The sequence below is a fragment of the Oncorhynchus mykiss genome, chromosome 12 (genome assembly GCF_057628025.1).
Source record: "Oncorhynchus mykiss isolate SJ-2025 chromosome 12, ASM5762802v1, whole genome shotgun sequence".
Lineage (NCBI taxonomy): Eukaryota > Metazoa > Chordata > Actinopteri > Salmoniformes > Salmonidae > Oncorhynchus > Oncorhynchus mykiss.
The window spans coordinates 64,543,769-64,561,706 of NC_143033.1; the positions used below are offsets into that span (position 1 = coordinate 64,543,769).

The window sequence follows — 17,938 nt, forward strand, 5'->3', positions numbered from 1 at the left end:
TACCTCATCTCTGTACCCCACACATACAGATAATTGTAAGATCCCTCAGTCAAGCAGTGAATTACAACCACAAAGACCAGGGAGGTTTTCCAATGCCTCGCAAAGAAGGGGACCTATTGGTAGATGGTAAAAAAAAGAAGCAGACATTGAATATCCCTTTGAGCATGGTGATGTTATTCATTACACTTTGGATGGTGTACCAATACATCCAGTCACTACAAACATAGGAAGAATGTCTATCTCCGTTGCCAGAGAAGAAGGAAACAGCTCAGGGATTTCACCATTAGGCCAATTGTGACTTTTTTTAAACAGTTAAAGCGTTTAATGGCTGACATAGTGGAAAACCGAGGATGGATCAACAACATTGTAGTTACTCCACAATACTAACCTAATTGACAGAGTGAAAAGAAGGAAGCCTGTACAGAATACAAATATTACAAAACATGCATCCTGTTTACAACAAGGCACTAAAGTAATACTGCAACAAACAAAATGACAATGCAATTACTTTTTTGTCCTTAATACAATGTATTGTGTTTTGGACAAATCCAATACAACACAGTTCTGAGTACCTCATTCTATATTTTTGAGAATAGTGTTGGCTGCATCATGTAATGGGTAGACATGTAATCGTTAAGGACTGGGGAGTACTTTAGGATAAAAAATAAACGGGATGGAACTAAGCACAGACAAAATCCTAGAGGAAAAGGAAATGAGATTTCTGTATGTCATGTATTGTCATGTTGTGTCTTGTTTCTGTCCTTTCCCTTCACCCTGTCTCCCTCTGCTGGTCGTTATTAGGTTACCTTTTTTCCCCCTCTTTCCCCCAGCTGTTCCTTGTCTCCTCCTAACTACCTCGTCACCCCTTTTCCCACCTGTTCCCTTTTTCCCTCTGATTAGTCCTCTATATCTCTCTCTGTTTTTGTTTCTGTCTTTGTCGGATTCTTGTTTGTGTTATTCATGCCTGAACCAGACTATCGTCATGTTTGCTGCAACCTTGTCCTGTCCTGTCGGAATCTGCCGGTCCATCTGAGCCTACCTATGTTTTGTCATTAAAGAAGCTCTGTTTACGTTAATTCGCTTTTGGGTCCTCATTCACGCACCGTAACAGAAGAATCCGACCAAGAATGGACCCAGCGACTTCGGATCCTCTCCACTCAGCCGTCGAGATCCAGGGAGCGATGCTAGGCAGACACGAGCAGGAATTGTCTGCTGCTCGACATGCCGTTGAGACCCTGGCCACCCAAGTCTCCAACCTCACAGAACAGGTTCACCATCTCCGCCTCGATCCACCGGCCACTTCCAGGGCTTTCGAATCTCCGGAGCCCAGAATCAATAACCCGCAGTGTTACTCTGGGGAGCCCACTGAATGCCGCTCGTTCCTCACCCAGTGTGATATTGTGTTTTCTCTCCAGCCCAACACTTACTCCAGGAGCACTGCTCGTATCGCCTACGTCATATCTCTCCTTACTGGACGGGCTCGTGAGTGGGGCACGGCAATCTGGGAGGCAAGGGCTGAGTGTACTAACCAGTATCAGGACTTTAAGGAGGAGATGATACGGGTTTTTGATCGATCTGTTTTTGGGGAGGAGGCTTCCAGGGCCCTGTCTTCCCTATGTCAAGGTAATCGATCCATAACAGACTACTCTATTGAGTTTCGCACTCTTGCTGCCTCCAGTGGCTGGAACGAGCCGGCTTTGCTCGCTCGTTTTCTGGAGGGTCTCCGCGCAGAGGTAAAGGATGAGATTCTCTCCCGGGAGGTTCCTTCCAGCGTGGATTCCTTGATTGAACTCGCTATTCGCATTGAGCGACGGGTTGATCTTCGTCACCGAGCTCGTGGAAAGGAGCTCGCGTTCTCCGTTGCCCCCCTCTCCGCATCACTACCATCTTCCTCTGCCGGCTCGGGTGCTGAGCCTATGCAGCTGGGAGGTATCCGCATCTCGACTAAAGAGAGGGAACGGAGAATCACCAACCGCCTCTGTCTCTATTGCGGTTCCGCTGGTCATTTTGTCACTTCATGTCCAGTAAAAGCCAGAGCTCATCAGTAAGCGGAGGGCTACTGGTGAGCGCTACTACTCCTGTCTCTCCTTCAAGATCCTGCACTACCTTGTCGGTCCATCTACGCTGGACCGGTTCGTCAGCTTCCTGCAGTGCCTTAATAGACTCTGGGGCGGAGGGCTGTTTTATGGACGAGACCTGGGCTCGGGAACATGACATTCCTCTCAGACAGTTAAGGGAGCCCACGGCCTTGTTCGCCTTGGATGGTAGTCCTCTCCCCAGGATTCAGCGTGAGACGCTACCTTTAACCCTCACTGTCTCTGGTAATCATAGCGAAACCATTTCTTTTTTAATTTTTCGTTCACCTTTTACACCTGTTGTTTTGGGCCATCCCTGGCTAGTTTGTCATAATCCTTCTATTAATTGGTCTAGTAATTCTATCCTCTCCTGGAACGTCTCTTGTCATGTGAAATGTTTAATGTCTGCTATCCCTCCTGTTTCCTCTGTCTCTTCTTCACAGGAGGAGCCTGGTGATTTGACAGGGGTGCCGGAGGAATATCACGATCTGCGCACGGTGTTCAGTCGGTCCAGGGCCACCTCTCTTCCTCCACACCGGTCGTATGATTGTAGTATTGATCTCCTTCCGGGAACCACTCCCCCCCGGGGTAGACTATACTCTCTGTCGGCTCCCGAACGTAAGGCTCTCGAAGATGATTTGTCTGTAGCTCTTGCCGCCGGTACCATAGTCCCCTCCTCCTCTCCCGCCGGAGCGGGGTTTTTTTTTGTTAAGAAGAAGGACGGGTCCCTGCGCCCCTGCATAGATTATCGAGGGCTGAATGACATAACAGTGAAGAATCGTTATCCGCTTCCACTTATGTCTTCAGCCTTCGAGATCCTGCAGGGAGCCAGGTTTTTCACTAAGTTGGACCTTCGTAACGCTTACCATCTCGTGCGCATCAGGGAGGGGGACGAGTGGAAGACGGCGTTTAACACTCCGTTAGGGCACTTTGAATACCGGGTTCTTCCTTTCGGCCTCGCTAACGCTCCAGCTGTCTTTCAGGCATTAGTCAATGATGTCCTGAGAGACATGCTGAACATCTTTGTTTTCGTTTACCTTGACGATATCCTGATTTTTTCACCGTCACTCCAGATTCATGTTCAGCACGTTCGACGTGTCCTCCAGCGCCTTTTAGAGAATTGTCTTTTTGTGAAGGCTGAGAAGTGCACTTTTCATGCCTCCTCCGTCACATTTCTCGGTTCTGTTATTTCCGCTGAAGGCATTAAGATGGATCCCGCTAAGGTCCAGGCTGTCATTGATTGGCCCGTCCCTAAGTCACGCGTCAAGCTGCAGCGCTTTCTCGGCTTCGCGAACTTCTATCGTCGTTTCATCCGTAATTTCGGTCAGGTGGCAGCTCCTCTCACAGCCCTTACTTCTGTCAAGACGTGCTTTAAGTGGTCCGTTTCCGCCCAGGGAGCTTTTGATCTCCTCAAGAATCGTTTTACATCCGCTCCTATCCTTGTTACACCTGACGTCTCTAGACAGTTCGTGGTCGAGGTTGACGCGTCAGAGGTGGGCGTGGGAGCCATTCTTTCTCAGCGCTCCCTCTCTGACGACAAGGTCCACCCTTGCGCGTATTTTTCTCATCGCCTGTCGCCGTCGGAACGTAACTATGATGTGGGAAACCGCGAACTGCTCGCCATCCGCTTAGCCCTAGGCGAATGGCGACAGTGGTTGGAGGGGGCGACCGTTCCTTTTGTCGTTTGGACTGACCATAGGAACCTTGAGTACATCCGTTCTGCCAAACGACTTAATGCGCGTCAGGCGCGCTGGGCGCTGTTTTTCGCTCGTTTCGAGTTCGTGATTTCTTATCGTCCGGGCTCTAAGAACACCAAGCCTGATGCTTTATCTCGTCTCTTCAGTTCTTCAGTAGCCTCCACTGACCCCGAGGGGATTCTCCCTGAGGGGCGTGTTGTCGGGTTGACTGTCTGGGGAATTGAGAGGCAGGTAAAGCAAGCACTCACTCAAACTCCGTCGCCGCGCGCTTGTCCCAGGAACCTTCTTTTCGTTCCCGTTCCTACTCGTCTGGCCGTTCTTCAGTGGGCTCACTCTGCCAAGTTAGCCGGCCACCCTGGCGTTCGGGGTACGCTTGCTTCCATTCGCCAGCGTTTTTGGTGGCCCACCCGGGAGCATGACACGCGTCGCTTCGTGGCTGCTTGTTCGGTCTGCGCGCAGACTAAGTCCGGTAACTCCCCTCCTGCCGGCCGTCTCAGGCCGCTTCCCATTCCCTCTCGACCGTGGTCTCACATCGCCTTAGATTTTGTCACCGGACTGCCTTCGTCAGCGGGGAAGACTGTTATTCTTACGGTTGTCGACAGGTTCTCTAAGGCGGCTCATTTTATTCCCCTTGCTAAGCTTCCTTCTGCTAAAGAGACGGCACAAATCATCATCGAGAATGTTTTCAGAATTCATGGCCTTCCGTCAGACGTCGTTTCCGACAGAGGTCCGCAATTCACGTCTCAATTTTGGAGGGAGTTTTGCCGTTTGATTGGGGCTTCCGTCAGTCTCTCTTCCGGCTTTCACCCCCAGTCTAACGGTCAAGCAGAACGGGCCAATCAGACTATTGGTCGCATCTTACGCAGTCTTTCTTTTCGCAACCCTGCGTCTTGGTCAGAACAGCTCCCCTGGGCAGAATACGCCCACAACTCGCTTCCTTCGTCTGCGACCGGGCTATCTCCTTTTCAGAGTAGCCTCGGGTACCAGCCTCCGCTGTTCTCATCTCAGTTCGCCGAGTCCAGCGTCCCCTCCGCTCAGGCTTTTGTCCAACGTTGCGAGCGCACCTGGAAGAGGGTCAGGTCTGCACTTTGCCGTTATAGGGCGCAGACTGTGAGGGCTGCTAATAAGCGTAGAACTAAGAGTCCTAGATATTGTCGCGGTCAGAGAGTTTGGCTCTCCACTCAGAACCTTCCCCTTAAGACCGCTTCTCGCAAGTTGACCCCGCGGTTCATTGGTCCGTTCCGTATTTCCCAGATCATTAATCCTGTCGCTGTTCGACTTCTTCTTCCGCGATATCTTCGTCGCGTCCACCCGGTCTTCCATGTCTCCTGTGTCAAGCCCGTTCTTCGCGCCCCCGCTCGTCTCCCCCCCCCCCCCCCCCATCCTTGTCGAGGGCGCACCCATCTACAGGGTCCGTAGGATTTTGGACATGCGTCCTCGGGGCCGTGGTCATCAGTACCTAGTAGATTGGGAGGGGTACGGTCCTGAGGAGAGGAGTTGGGTTCCCTCTCGGGACGTGCTGGACCGTGCGCTGATCGATGATTTCCTCCGTTGCCGCAGGTTTCCTCCTCGAGTGCGCCAGGAGGCGCTCGGTGAGTGGGGGGGTACTGTCATGTATTGTCATGTTGTGTCTTGTTTCTGTCCTTTCCCTTCACCCTGTCTCCCTCTGCTGGTCGTTATTAGGTTACCTTTTCTCCCCCTCTTTCCCCCAGCTGTTCCTTGTCTCCTCCTAACTACCTCGTCACCCCTTTTCCCACCTGTTCCCTTTTTCCCTCTGATTAGTCCTCTATATCTCTCTCTGTTTTTGTTTCTGTCTTTGTCGGATTCTTGTTTGTGTTATTCATGCCTGAACCAGACTATCGTCATGTTTGCTGCAACCTTGTCCTGTCCTGTCGGAATCTGCCGGTCCATCTGAGCCTACCTATGTTTTGTCATTAAAGAAGCTCTGTTTACGTTAATTCGCTTTTGGGTCCTCATTCACGCACCGTAACACTGTATTTCATTTTCAATAAATTAACAAAATATGAATATCCCTTTGAGCATGGTGATGTTATTCATTACACTTTGGATGGTGTATCAATACACCCAGTCACTACTAAAAACATGTTTTCAGTTTGTCATTATGGGGTATTACTTATTTTATTTAATCCATTTTGAATTCAGGCTGTAACAACAGAATGTGGAATAATTCAAGGGAAATTAATACTTTCATAAGGCACTGTATTACAATTGTTTCACCCTTACTCGATATACTGTGAGACGGTATTTTAACCATTCATTTTTGAAACCCTATTATTATGTGTATCGTATTAGAGTACATATTTGCATCCATATTAAAGTACTGTGTATCTTTTAGGTGTGATCTTTGCCAGTGTGAGCGCTGGACTGGGAGAGCTCTCCTTCCTCTCTCTCACTGTCTTCTTTAGCAGGTAGACTATCTCCCTGATTTACTAACAGTTCTGTAAGTTGTTTACTTTGCAGCTCTTTTTTTTACATAAAAGGTATTCTCACTCAAACCCCTCTCAATAGTTTTTTTCCGACACTCTCACCCCGTGTCTCTTTCTGTCCGCCTTCTTAGAGATGTGTTGGGGGGCTGGGGCTCGGGCACCGGTGGAGCAGGTGTGGCCGGGGCTCTGCTGTACTCTGGTCTCACGCAGGCTGGCCTCTCACCCAGGAACACACTGCTCATCATGCTGGTCGTCCCTGTAGCCATGGTGATCAGGTCAGTCCAGGGGTGAATGTAAGGTAGTTGGGTACGGCGTACTGGCAAAATAAATAGTGGGGGTACGCTGTACCAGAAACATGAGCCTATCACAATAATTCAAGCAAATGTAAATTAAACTTTAGGATTTTATGCCATTATTTATCATTACCGTACGTCAGAGGCATGAAAAATGTGCGAATGGTGGTATAACCTACGCTCAAAACTGCGACGTGGTTCCACGAGAACACTAACATTTTGCCAAGGCCGAGATGAGTGGCTGAGATGCGAGAGGACAGCAGTGGATGCATCAATTCTCAAATTGCCAAATCGCTGAAATTGCATGTTGCGTTTATATTTGTGTTCTGTTCACTTTCACCCCTGGTCGGTCCCATAAACAATGTTGAAGTGATAAGTTAATGTGTTGTTGTTAGGTGAGTGGGAAAGGATCACTCCTTTTCTGTCAGTTTATCTGAAACCCTCACCCCCTTTTTGTCTCTTCCTTTTCCCCCACTAGACTTCCCCCCATAACCTCCCTGCACTTCCACTGTGGGAAGGGAGTCTGTGGGGCAGAGACTCACAGAGCAGGCAGCCCCTATTGGATGACACTGATGAAGAGGAGGAGCGGGAGAAAGGTGCTGAAGGTGTGTTTATCATGTCAGCATGTGGTAAGGTAAAGAATTTTGAGGAAAGTGATGTGTGGTAATATGGATGTTTAACACAATATATTTTAAGTAATGAAATATTACATTTTAATTGTAAAATATTTTGTAGGACATTGATTAACCAAACAGCCCATCTTCACTTACTTCCTTCTGAATATAACAGAAGACAAGGTCACTGGACCACTGACATGTATTGAGAAACTACACATCATTAAAGTGAGTTTGAAGTCACTTTAGAAAAGTGGACTTGGTCTGTACCATTTTCAGATTAAAAAGTTATATTCTCTCAAAGTTGGCCCAGACCAGGGTAAGCCAGGCCAAAATCTCATAAATATCATTTTTTCCCAGTCGATACAAACTCAATTCCCCAATGTGATAGACACAGAACAGTTTTACTTTAATTTCATTTTCACATGTGCTAAATAATCAGTTTAACCCTGGCCTAGTAAGTTTTACTCAGTCTTGATGTGCTCCAGTACTATATGTGTTATTGCCAATCTGCTAATATCAATTCTACCGCCTCCTCAGGGTCTGCTGAGGTTTGTGGTTCCGTTAGGAGTTGTCTACTTCGGAGTACTTCATCAACCAGGGCCTGGTGAGTAGGCCTCTGTCGCCCCTTGGCAGTTTATAGTGTCACTGCAATTAGTTGATATTCTCACATCACTTCCATTCTCATTGTATAGTATGGATGACCCCCAAACTTCTTGTTACAGTAGAACTAATTTCCTAATTTTTCAACTTTCTTTACAGTTGGAACTCCTATATTTCCCAAACTTCTATCTCTCCCATGCAGAGCAGTATCGCTGGTCAGTACCATTCAGAATATATACAGTTGAAGTTGGAAGTTTACATGCGCTTAGGTTGGAGTCATTAAAACTCATTTTTCAACCACTCCACAAATTTCTTGTTAACAAACTATAGTTTTGGCAAGTCGGTTAGGACATCTACTTTGTGCATGACACAAGTAATTTTTCCAACAATTGTTTACAGACAGATTATTTCACTTAGTCACTGTATCACAATTCCAGTGGGTCAGAAGTTTACATACACTAAGTTGACTGTGCCTTTAAACAGCTTAGAAAATTGGAGGTGTACATGTGGATGTATTTCAAGGCCTACCTTCAAACTCAGTGCCTCTTTGCTTGACATCATGGGAAAATCAAAAGAAATCAGCCAAGACCTCAGAAAAGAATTGTAGACTTCCACAAGTCTGGTTCATCCTTGGAAGCAATTTCCAAATGCCTGAAGGTAACATGTTCGTCCGAACAAGTAATAGTACGCAAGTATAAACACCATGGGACCACACAGCCGTCATACCGCTCAGGAAGGAGACGCGTTCTGTCTCCTAGAGATGAACGTACTTTGGTGCGAAAAGTGCAAATCAATATCAGAACAACAGCAAAGGACCTTGTTAAGATGCTGGAGGAAACGGGTACAAAAGTATCTATATCCACAGTAAAACGAGTCCTATATCGACATAACCTGAAAGGCCACTCAGCAAGGAATAAAAAAGCCAGACTACGGTTTGCAACTGCACATGGGGACGAAGATTGTACTTTTTGGGGAAATGTCCTATGGTCTGATGAAACAAAAATATAACTGTTTGGCCATAATGACCATCGATATGTTTGGAGGAGAAAGGGGGAGGCTTGCAAGCAAAAGAACACCATCCCAACCGTGAAGCACGGGGGTGGCAGCATCATGTTGTGGGGGTGCTTTGCTGCTGGAGGGACTGGTGCACTTCACAAAATAGATGTCATCATGAGGGAGGAAAATTATCTGGATATATCGAAGCAACATTTGAAGACTTCATTCAGGAAGTTAAAGCTTGGATGCAAGTGGATCTTCCAAATGGACAATGACCCCAAGCATACTTCCAAAGTTATGGCAAAATGGCTTAACCTTTCTAGGGCAGGCGTTCCGCTAGCGCTGAAAAGGCAGCGGGCAAAATTCTATATTTTTGAGGGAAATATGTAACTTTCACACATTAACAAGTCCATTACAGCAAATGAAAGAAGCTTCTTGTTAATCTACCCATCGTGTCCGATTTCAAAAAGGCTTTACAGCGAAAGCACAACATATGATTGTTAGGGCATAGCCAAGTAAAAAAAAACAGCAATTTTTCCAGCCAAAGATAGGAGTCACAAAAAGCAGAAATATAGATAAAATGAATCACTAACCTTTGATCTACATCATAGGACATCATGTTACACAATACATGTATGTTTTGTTCGATAATGTGCATATTTATATCCAAAAATCTCAGTTTACATTGGCGCGTTACGTGAAGTAATGTTTTGATTCCAAAACATCCGGTGATTTTGCAGAAATACTCAATAAACATTGATAAAAGATACGTGTTACTCACAGAATTAAAGATAGACTTATCCTTAATGCAACCGCTGTGTCAGATTTCAAAAATGTTTATGGAAAAAGCATAATCTGAGTACGGCGCTCAGAGCCCAATCCAGCCAAAGAAATATCCGCCATGTTGGAGTCAACAGAAGTTAGAAATAACATTATAAATATTCACTTACCTTTGATCTTCATCAGAAGGCACTCCCAGGAATTCCAGTTCGACAATCAATGACTGATTTGTTCCATGAAGTCCATTATTTATGTCCAAATAGCCAATTGTTGTTAGCATGTTCAGCCCAGTAATCCATCTTCATGAGGCACGAGCACCACGTCCAGACAAAAACTCTAAAGGTTACGTTACAGGTCGTATGAAACATGTCAAACGAAGTATAGAATCAATCTTTAGGATGTTTTTAACATAAATCTTTATTAATGTTCCAACTGGAGAATTCCTTTGTCTGTAGAAAAGCAATGGAACGCGAGGTAACTCTCACATGAACGCGAAGTCACAAGCCCATGGCACTCTGCCACACACCTCGCTCATTCAGCCCCCCTTCACAGTAGAAGCCTCAAACAAGGTTCTAAAGACTGTTGACATCTAGTGGAAGCCTTAAGAAGTGCAAAATGACTCCACAGACACTGTATATTGGAAAAACTACAAACCTCAGATTTCCCACTTCCTGGTTGGATTTTTCTCAGATTTTTGCCTGCCATAGGAGTACTGTTATACTCAGACATCACTCAAACAGTTTTAGAAACTTCAGAGTGTTTTCTATCCAATACTAATAATAATATGCATATATTAACATCTGGGACAGAGTAGGAGGCAGTTCACTCTGGGCACGCTATTCATCCAAAAATGCTGCCCCCTATCCCAAAAATGTTAAGGACAACAAAGTCGAGGTATTGGAGTGGCCATCACAAATCCCTGACCTCAAAACCCTATAGAAAATTTGTGGGCAGAACTGAAGAACCGTGTGCGAGCAAGGAGACCTACAAACCTGACTCAGTTACACCAGCTCTGTCAGGAGGAATGGGCCACAATTCACCCAACTTATTGTGGGAAGCTTGTGGAAGGCTACCCAAAACGTTTGACCCAAGTTAAACAATTTAAAGGCAATGCTACCAAATACTAATTGAGTGTATATAAACTTCTGACTCACTGGGAATGTGATGAAAGAAATACAAGTTTAAATAAATCACTGTACTATTATTCTGACATTTCACATTCTTAAAATAAAGTGGTGATCCTAACTGACCTAAAACAGGGAATTTTTACTATGATTAAATGTCAGGAATTATGAAAATCTGAGTTAAAATGTATTTGGCTAAGGTGAATGTAAACTTCTCTGATTAAGTGGTGTAAAGCTATTAACTCACATTCTTTGTGTGTGTGTGTGTGTGTGTGTGTGTGTGTGTGTGTGTGTGTGTGTGTTCAGGTACCAGACACTGTACCAGGTGGGGGTGTTGGTCTTGCGATCCTCTCTGCTGTGTGAAGTTCAGGAGAATCTGGGCTCTCTCTCTGCTTCAGGTGAGTGAACAATAGATGAGATACAGTACCTGTCAGAAGTTTGGACACCTACTCATTCCAGGGTTTTTCTTTTCTTTTTACTATTTTCTACATTGTAGAATTATAGTGAAGAGTTCAAAACTATGAAATAACACATGGAATCATGTAGTAAACAAAAGTGTTATACAAATATATGTTTTATATTTGATAATCTTCTAAGTAGCCACCTTGATGACAGCTTTGCACACTCTTAGCATTCTCTGAACTAGCTTCACCTGGAATGATTTTCCAACAGTCTTGAAGTAGTTCCCACATATACTAAGCACTTGTTGGCTGATTTTCCTTCACTCTGAGGTCCAACTCATCCCAAACCATCTCAATTGGGTTGAGGTCGGGTGATTGTGGAGGCCAGATCATCTGATGCAGCACTCCATCACTCTCCTTCTTGGTCAAATAGCCCTTGAAAAATGACAGTCCCAAACCAGATGGAATGGCGTATCGCTGCAGAATGCTGTGGTAGCCATGCTGGTTACGTGTGCCTTGAATTCTAAATAAATCAGTGTCACCAGCAAGCGGTGATGAAATTGTCGGTCATGACATTTTATCAGCCGGTAACTGTTATGCAAATAACTGCCTGTCTCACGGTAATACCCTTTTAAATATCAAAACGTTTAGCATCTTTGGGCTTCCACGCATAGCCTACAAGCAACTCTGATGCAGATCTTCGGAACATCTGCATTTTAAAAAGTATAATAAATCCATTTAATATAGCCTACACCATCACAATAAATGTATTATTTTAAGTAGATCTAAAGAACCATTATATGAAGAAAATGTAACCTATACCGAAGAACAGAACAGCATATTTTGAGTTGTCCTCATGTTAGGCCCTGATCTGGCTCTGCCATATGGCTGTGGGCTACACTAATTATTTTTACAGGATTTTCTTAGAATTCCGTGGCATTATTTGATAGGAAGAAGAATATAATAGAAAGGATATTGACTTCAGAGGGTGTGCCCACAAATGGCTATTCTGTGTTGTGGTTAACAAAGTGATCATTTGAAACAGGTCCTTCTATATGCTGAATATGTAGTTATGTATGCAACTTTAGTTGTGCGACTAATGATGATTTGAAAAGAGTTGGATGAAAGGCATGCGCTCTGCTGTTTCTTGCTCAGGTTGCACACACTTCATCAGTCTGTCATTCACAATTTGACAAGTACTTGATAATATTCTCACCCATCTGACTATTCTCAATGTAATCTGGTGTTTACATATGTGCATTTTTTAAATTTTTAGAATGGCCCACACAAAAAAAATCCGTAGCCTGCACTCAAATAGAAAGAACGTTACGTGCGATTACATTTTTTATATGCCAGGTAGGCTACACGGGTCATAAAGAGGATTATTTTAAGAATTGAGCAATAAAAATAGCATCACAAGAAAGCTGGGATCCTCTTTTAAATGGTGGCCAGACAAAACTCTGTTCACACGCCATGGCGCAATGACTGGGCTTATAAGAACACGGTTCACCAAGTTCTGTTGGCTATGGGCTCTCCAACCCTGTTCCAGGGGTCCTAGGCTTATAGGCTACGCTTTGAGTAATTTGGCCATGATACAAACTGTGATACAAACCTTATCAAAACGTATAGGCTTATGAGCTGAAAAAGTTTTAAAATAATGCATGCGCTGTTTTTCTTTAGACTGCACACACTGGGCATCATTCACAAGTGATAATATTCTCACCCATTAGACTATTCTCAATTTAATGTTGTCTTTACATACTAAATAATATACTGAACGAAAATAAACACAAAATGCAACAATTTCAAAGATTTTACTGAGTTACAGTTCATGTAAGGAAATCAGTCAATTGAAATGAGTTCACATGACTGAGAATACAGATATGCATCTGTTGGTCACAGATACCTTTAAAAAAAAGAGGCTGGATCAGAAAACCAGTCAGTATCTGGTGTGACCACCATTTGCCTCATGCAGCGTGACACATCTACTTTGCATAGAGTCAATCAGGCTGTTGATTGTGGCCTGTGGAATGATGTCCAACTCCTCTTCAATGGCAGTGCAAAGTTGTTTGATATTGGCGGGGACTGGAACACGCTATTGTACACGTCGATCCAGAGCATCCCAAACATGCTCAACAGGTAACATGTCTGACTATGCAGGCCACGGAAGAACTGGGATATTTTCAGCTTACAGTAATTGTGTACAGATCCTTGCGGCATGGAGCCGTGCACGACAATGGGCCTCAGGATCTCGTCACGGTATCTCTGCATTCAAATTGCCATCGATAAAATGCACTTGTGTTTGTTGTCCGTAGCTTATGCCTCCCCATACCATAACCCCACCATGGGGCACTCTGTTCACAACGTTGATATCAGTAAACCGCTCGCCCACACGACGCCATACACATGGACTGCGGTTGTGAGGTCGGTTGGACGTATTGCCAAATTCTCTAAAACAATGGCGGTGGCTTATGGTACGGAAATTAACATTTTAATTATTTGACAACCGCTCTGGTGAACATTCCTGCAGTCATCATGCCAATTGCATTCTCCCTAAAAATTTGAGACATGTGGCAACTGGCTCTAACCAGAATAGAAAGAGTGGGAGGCCCCGGTGCCCAACTGATCAAGAGGACAAGTACATTTAGTGTCTAGTTTGAGAAAGAAGCCTCACAAGTCCTGAACTGGCAGCTTCATTAAATAGTACCCGCAAAACACCAGTCTCAACATCAACAGTGAAAAGGCGACTCCGGGATGCTGGCCTTTCAGGCCATTTTTATTTGGTACTATGCCTTGAAAAAGTATTCACACCCCTTAGATTTTTCTACGTTTTTATTGTGTTACAGCCTGAATTTAAAATGGATTAAATTGAGATTGTCACTGGCCTACACACAATACCCCATAATGTAAAAATTGAATTATGTTTAGAAATTTTTACAAATTAATTAAAAATCAAAAGCTGAAATGTCTTGAGTTAAGTATTCAACCCATTTGTAAGCATAGATAAGTTCAGAAGTAAACATTTGCTGAACAAGTCACACAAGTTGCATGGACTCACTCTGTGTACAATAAGTGTTTAACGACTACCTCATCTCTGTACCCCACACATACAGACAATTGTAAGATCCCTCAGTCAAGCAGTGAATTTCAAACAGATTTAACCACAAAGGTTTTCCAATGCCAAGGCAGCAGCTAATGGGGATCCATAATAAATACAAATTATGTTCTAACTTCTAAAAGTAACTGTATCCACTGGCAAATTGGGAGAGAGAGGTGATTGCCGTGTAAGATCCAACATAATATTTTGCGGCAGTGTTGCCTGTCAGCATTAATCATCTCTGATTGAGAGATTCAAGGAGCTATCATCGTTATTAAGTAACAGATGAAAAGCATTGAATTTACATTCATGCACTTCTGAATTAATTTTGTATCTTTGCCAAGAAGCATTTAACTGCAGGGTACACCCACATATGGCGGAGTGTGCTTACCTGATTTTAGGAGTTGGGGTCAATTTAATCGTAAAACGATTCCTCGGTGTTAAATACAGTGTGTGAACAGACAATGTATAAATTGATGGTTCAGATTACGGGATGCCAAAGTCATGTTTTTCAATGTTCTGCTCAGAATGAGCTTTCCAAAAGTTTTCTATATTATAGAGATCAGTCCTTTTCAGGAGCCCAGATAATGTATTTATAAATCCCAGCATTGGATGGTTCGGTAGTTGGGTTTCCCAGGGGACTCCATAGGCCAGCAAAGCTGAACTAAATTGTAAATATAGAAAAAAGATTTGCCTGGTCTGTCTTTCAATTCTTGGAATGTTCACGAACCATTACTATCCATGACATCAGCAAGGGTATGGATTTCACATTTGGACCATTGGGAGGGATGCAAAAGGCCACCCTCCAGATCACAAGGCATTATTGTAAAATATTGGAGTATAGGCATGTCATTTTGAATCCCAGTTATATCGATTTTCAATTTGACACCATATAGAAATTGTGTGATCAATAAAGGACCAAAGCGTAGTTTACATTTGTTTAAGGGTTATATCAGTGAAGACCACCTCTTCCAGGGCAATAGGAGACACCATATTTCACTCTATACTCCGCAACGGGGCAGAAGATTCATGTCTAAACCAATTTAGGATGGAACGAAATGCTAGTGCCTGGAAATACAATTTAAAGTTCGGTACGGATAGTCCTCCTACGTCTTTCCCTCTTAGTTTTTTTCATTTGATCCGGGCTCGCTTATCCTGCCATATATATTTAGAAACTGCATTATGATTTTATCCAAATAGCCAGAAGGGGAAGCATTGAACTCAGCCATGGAAATATATTCATTTGGACAGATATGCCATTTAAAGCTACTGAGATATTAGTCAGTCTCATCTCACTGTCAGAGCAGCTCACAGACTACTGCACCTGTACTTAGCCCACCTATAATTTAGCCCAAACAACTACCTCTTTCCCAACTGTATTTAATTAATTAATTAATTTATTTAGCTCCTTTGCACTCCATTATTTTTATTTCTACTTTGCACATTCTTCCACTGCAAATCTACCATTCCAGTGTTTTACTTGCTATATTGTATTTACTTTGCCACCATGGCCTTTTTTTGCCTTTACCTCCCTTATCTCACCTCATTTGCTCACATCGTATATAGACTTGTTTATACTGTATTATTGACTGTATGTTTGTTTTACTCCATGTGTAACTTTGTCGTTGTATGTGTCGAACTGCTTTATCTTGGCCAGGTCGCAATTGTAAATGAGAACTTGTTCTCAACTTGCCTACCTGGTTAAATAAAGGTGAAATAAAAAATTAAGTGTTTGATTAGATGTTTGGAATGCATTTGCATTGAAATAGAGGGACAATAGAGCGCTGAGTACCAGGTCATTAGCGACTGGCTGTTAGCAAGTTTGGTAGGCTACTAATGACCATCGGCAACATCAGAGTGCAGTTTTGGAGAAGCATAGTTACCGTGACTCAACTGTCATGTGGAATTTGACTGCGGTCATGACTCGTGATTGCAGGTGTGGTGGTAATACGGTCAGCGTAACAGACCTAGTGGTGGAGCTATAACTTTCTCTGATCTTTCTCTCTCTCCACCTGGCTTTATATTTTCTTCTTCCTCCCCTCTATCTCCCCCACCATCCCCACCACTACCTTTTGTACCCTTGTTCATAAAGCGTCTCAGTGTAGGCGTGTTGATCTAGGATCGGGTCCCCCCTGTCCATGTCATTTTATCGTCCTAGATCAGCACTCCTACTCTAAGATGCTTTGTGAATACGGGCCCTGGTCCCTCAGTGTGTGAACGCGGTGTTGCTCTGTCTCCCTCAGTGTGTGAACGCGGTGTTGCTGTTATTGTCAGTGTACTACCAGTTCCTGCCCAGTGCATGGCTGGTGTTTGTGATAGTCCTCTACGAGGGGTTGCTGGGGAGATCTGCATACGTCAACACATTCTACTTCATCAGCAAGGAGGTCAGTCACATGGGTGTGTGTGTGTGTGTGTGTGTGTGTGTGTGTGTGTGTTTGTTTGTTTGTCAGCCTGCATATAAGGTTGTGTTTATGTCAATATATAACATTAGCTGGAGGGTCAGCCATCGGACATGTTTGTGTGTGTTTGCGTGCCACACCCCTTACCTTTCCCCTCTCTCCCTGCAGACTGGAGACAGACAGAGGGAGTTTGCCATGGTGGCCGCCAGTGTAGGAGACAGTCTGGGCATCGCCATCTCCGGCCTCATAGCTTTCCCAGTCCACAGATACTTCTGCTCACTATGAGAGATAGTAGAGGGAGAAAGACTGGTGGGAAGTGCAAAAGAGGTAGTATCATGTTTTGAAGTGCTTGATATTTCCTTGGAGGTCTGAAGAAGAGACTCTCTGCAGCTGGGGTGGATGGAAATTGCTGATAATTATTGTTATGCTTAAATTAGAGGTCTGTTCAGGCATCTTCCTGCACCTTAGCAACCTTGCTGGGTGTGTGGTCACTAGCCAACTGTAACTTTAATATTTCTGCCATCACCAAGGACATTTGTCAATGTGCCTTTGATAAATATCAGGATTGTATGTTTTAATATATTTATCTTTTCACTACATTCCAATGTCTAGTATCCTGCTAATATTTGTTTTAAATGTAACCACTAACTTTTTCTTTGCTGCTATTGTTGAGTTACTGTTATAAAATTGTGAATGCTCTAACTTAGCTCTACTAACAGTGTTTACATGTGGTGGGCTTGTATGATCAATGTTCAAAAAATGACCTGAGATTCTACAATTGATTTAAAAAAAAAAGATTTTGAATCAAATGTGTGGTTTATTGTTCTGTAGGCCTACTTTGTTATTAAATATGATACATTGCATAAAAATAAAGCTAGAATCCTTAGTTGCTACATCCATTTTGACTTTTAAATTAATTATACAGTTGAAGTCAGAAGTTTGCATACACCTTAATGCAACCGCTGTGTCAGATATTTTTTTTTACTTCATGGAAAAAGCATAATCTGAGTACGGTGCTCAGAGCCCAATCCAGCCAAAGAAATATCCGCCATGTTGGAGTCATCAGAAGTTAGAAATAACATTATAAATATTCACTTACCTTTGATGATCTTCATCAGAAGGCACTCCCATGAATCCCAGTTCGACAAGAAATGACTGATTTGTTCCATGAAGTCCATTATTTATGTCCAAATAGCCACTTGTTGTTAGCATGTTCAGCCCAGTAATCCATCTTCATGAGGCACGAGCACCACGTCCAGACAAAAACTTGAAAGGTTACAGGTCGTATGAAACATGACAAACGAAGTATAGAATCAATCTTTAGGATGTTTAACATAAATCTTTATTAACGTAGAAAAGCAATGGAACGCGAGGTACCTCTCACATGAACGCGAAGTCACAAGCCCATGGCA

The 17,938-nt window shown here is 43.7% G+C and overlaps 1 protein-coding gene and 1 pseudogene across 3 annotated transcripts in view; one reads left to right on the forward strand and one right to left on the reverse strand.

Annotated features, from left to right (window-relative positions):
- LOC110538925 (battenin-like) overlaps positions 1–16,959 on the forward strand; it is a 31,188-nt pseudogene extending 14,229 nt beyond the window's left edge. The window contains exons 7-14 of the transcript XR_016484816.1: positions 6,129–6,201; positions 6,351–6,494; positions 6,991–7,146; positions 7,615–7,733; positions 7,785–7,944; positions 10,936–11,027; positions 16,371–16,511; positions 16,695–16,959. The product of XR_016484816.1 is annotated as a battenin-like (transcript). The remainder of the gene's footprint in view (positions 1–6,128; positions 6,202–6,350; positions 6,495–6,990; positions 7,147–7,614; positions 7,734–7,784; positions 7,945–10,935; positions 11,028–16,370; positions 16,512–16,694) is intronic.
- The window catches only part of LOC118937821 (battenin-like), a 154,646-nt gene that overhangs the window by 97,281 nt on the left and 39,427 nt on the right, over positions 1–17,938 (reverse strand). The window lies entirely within an intron of this gene.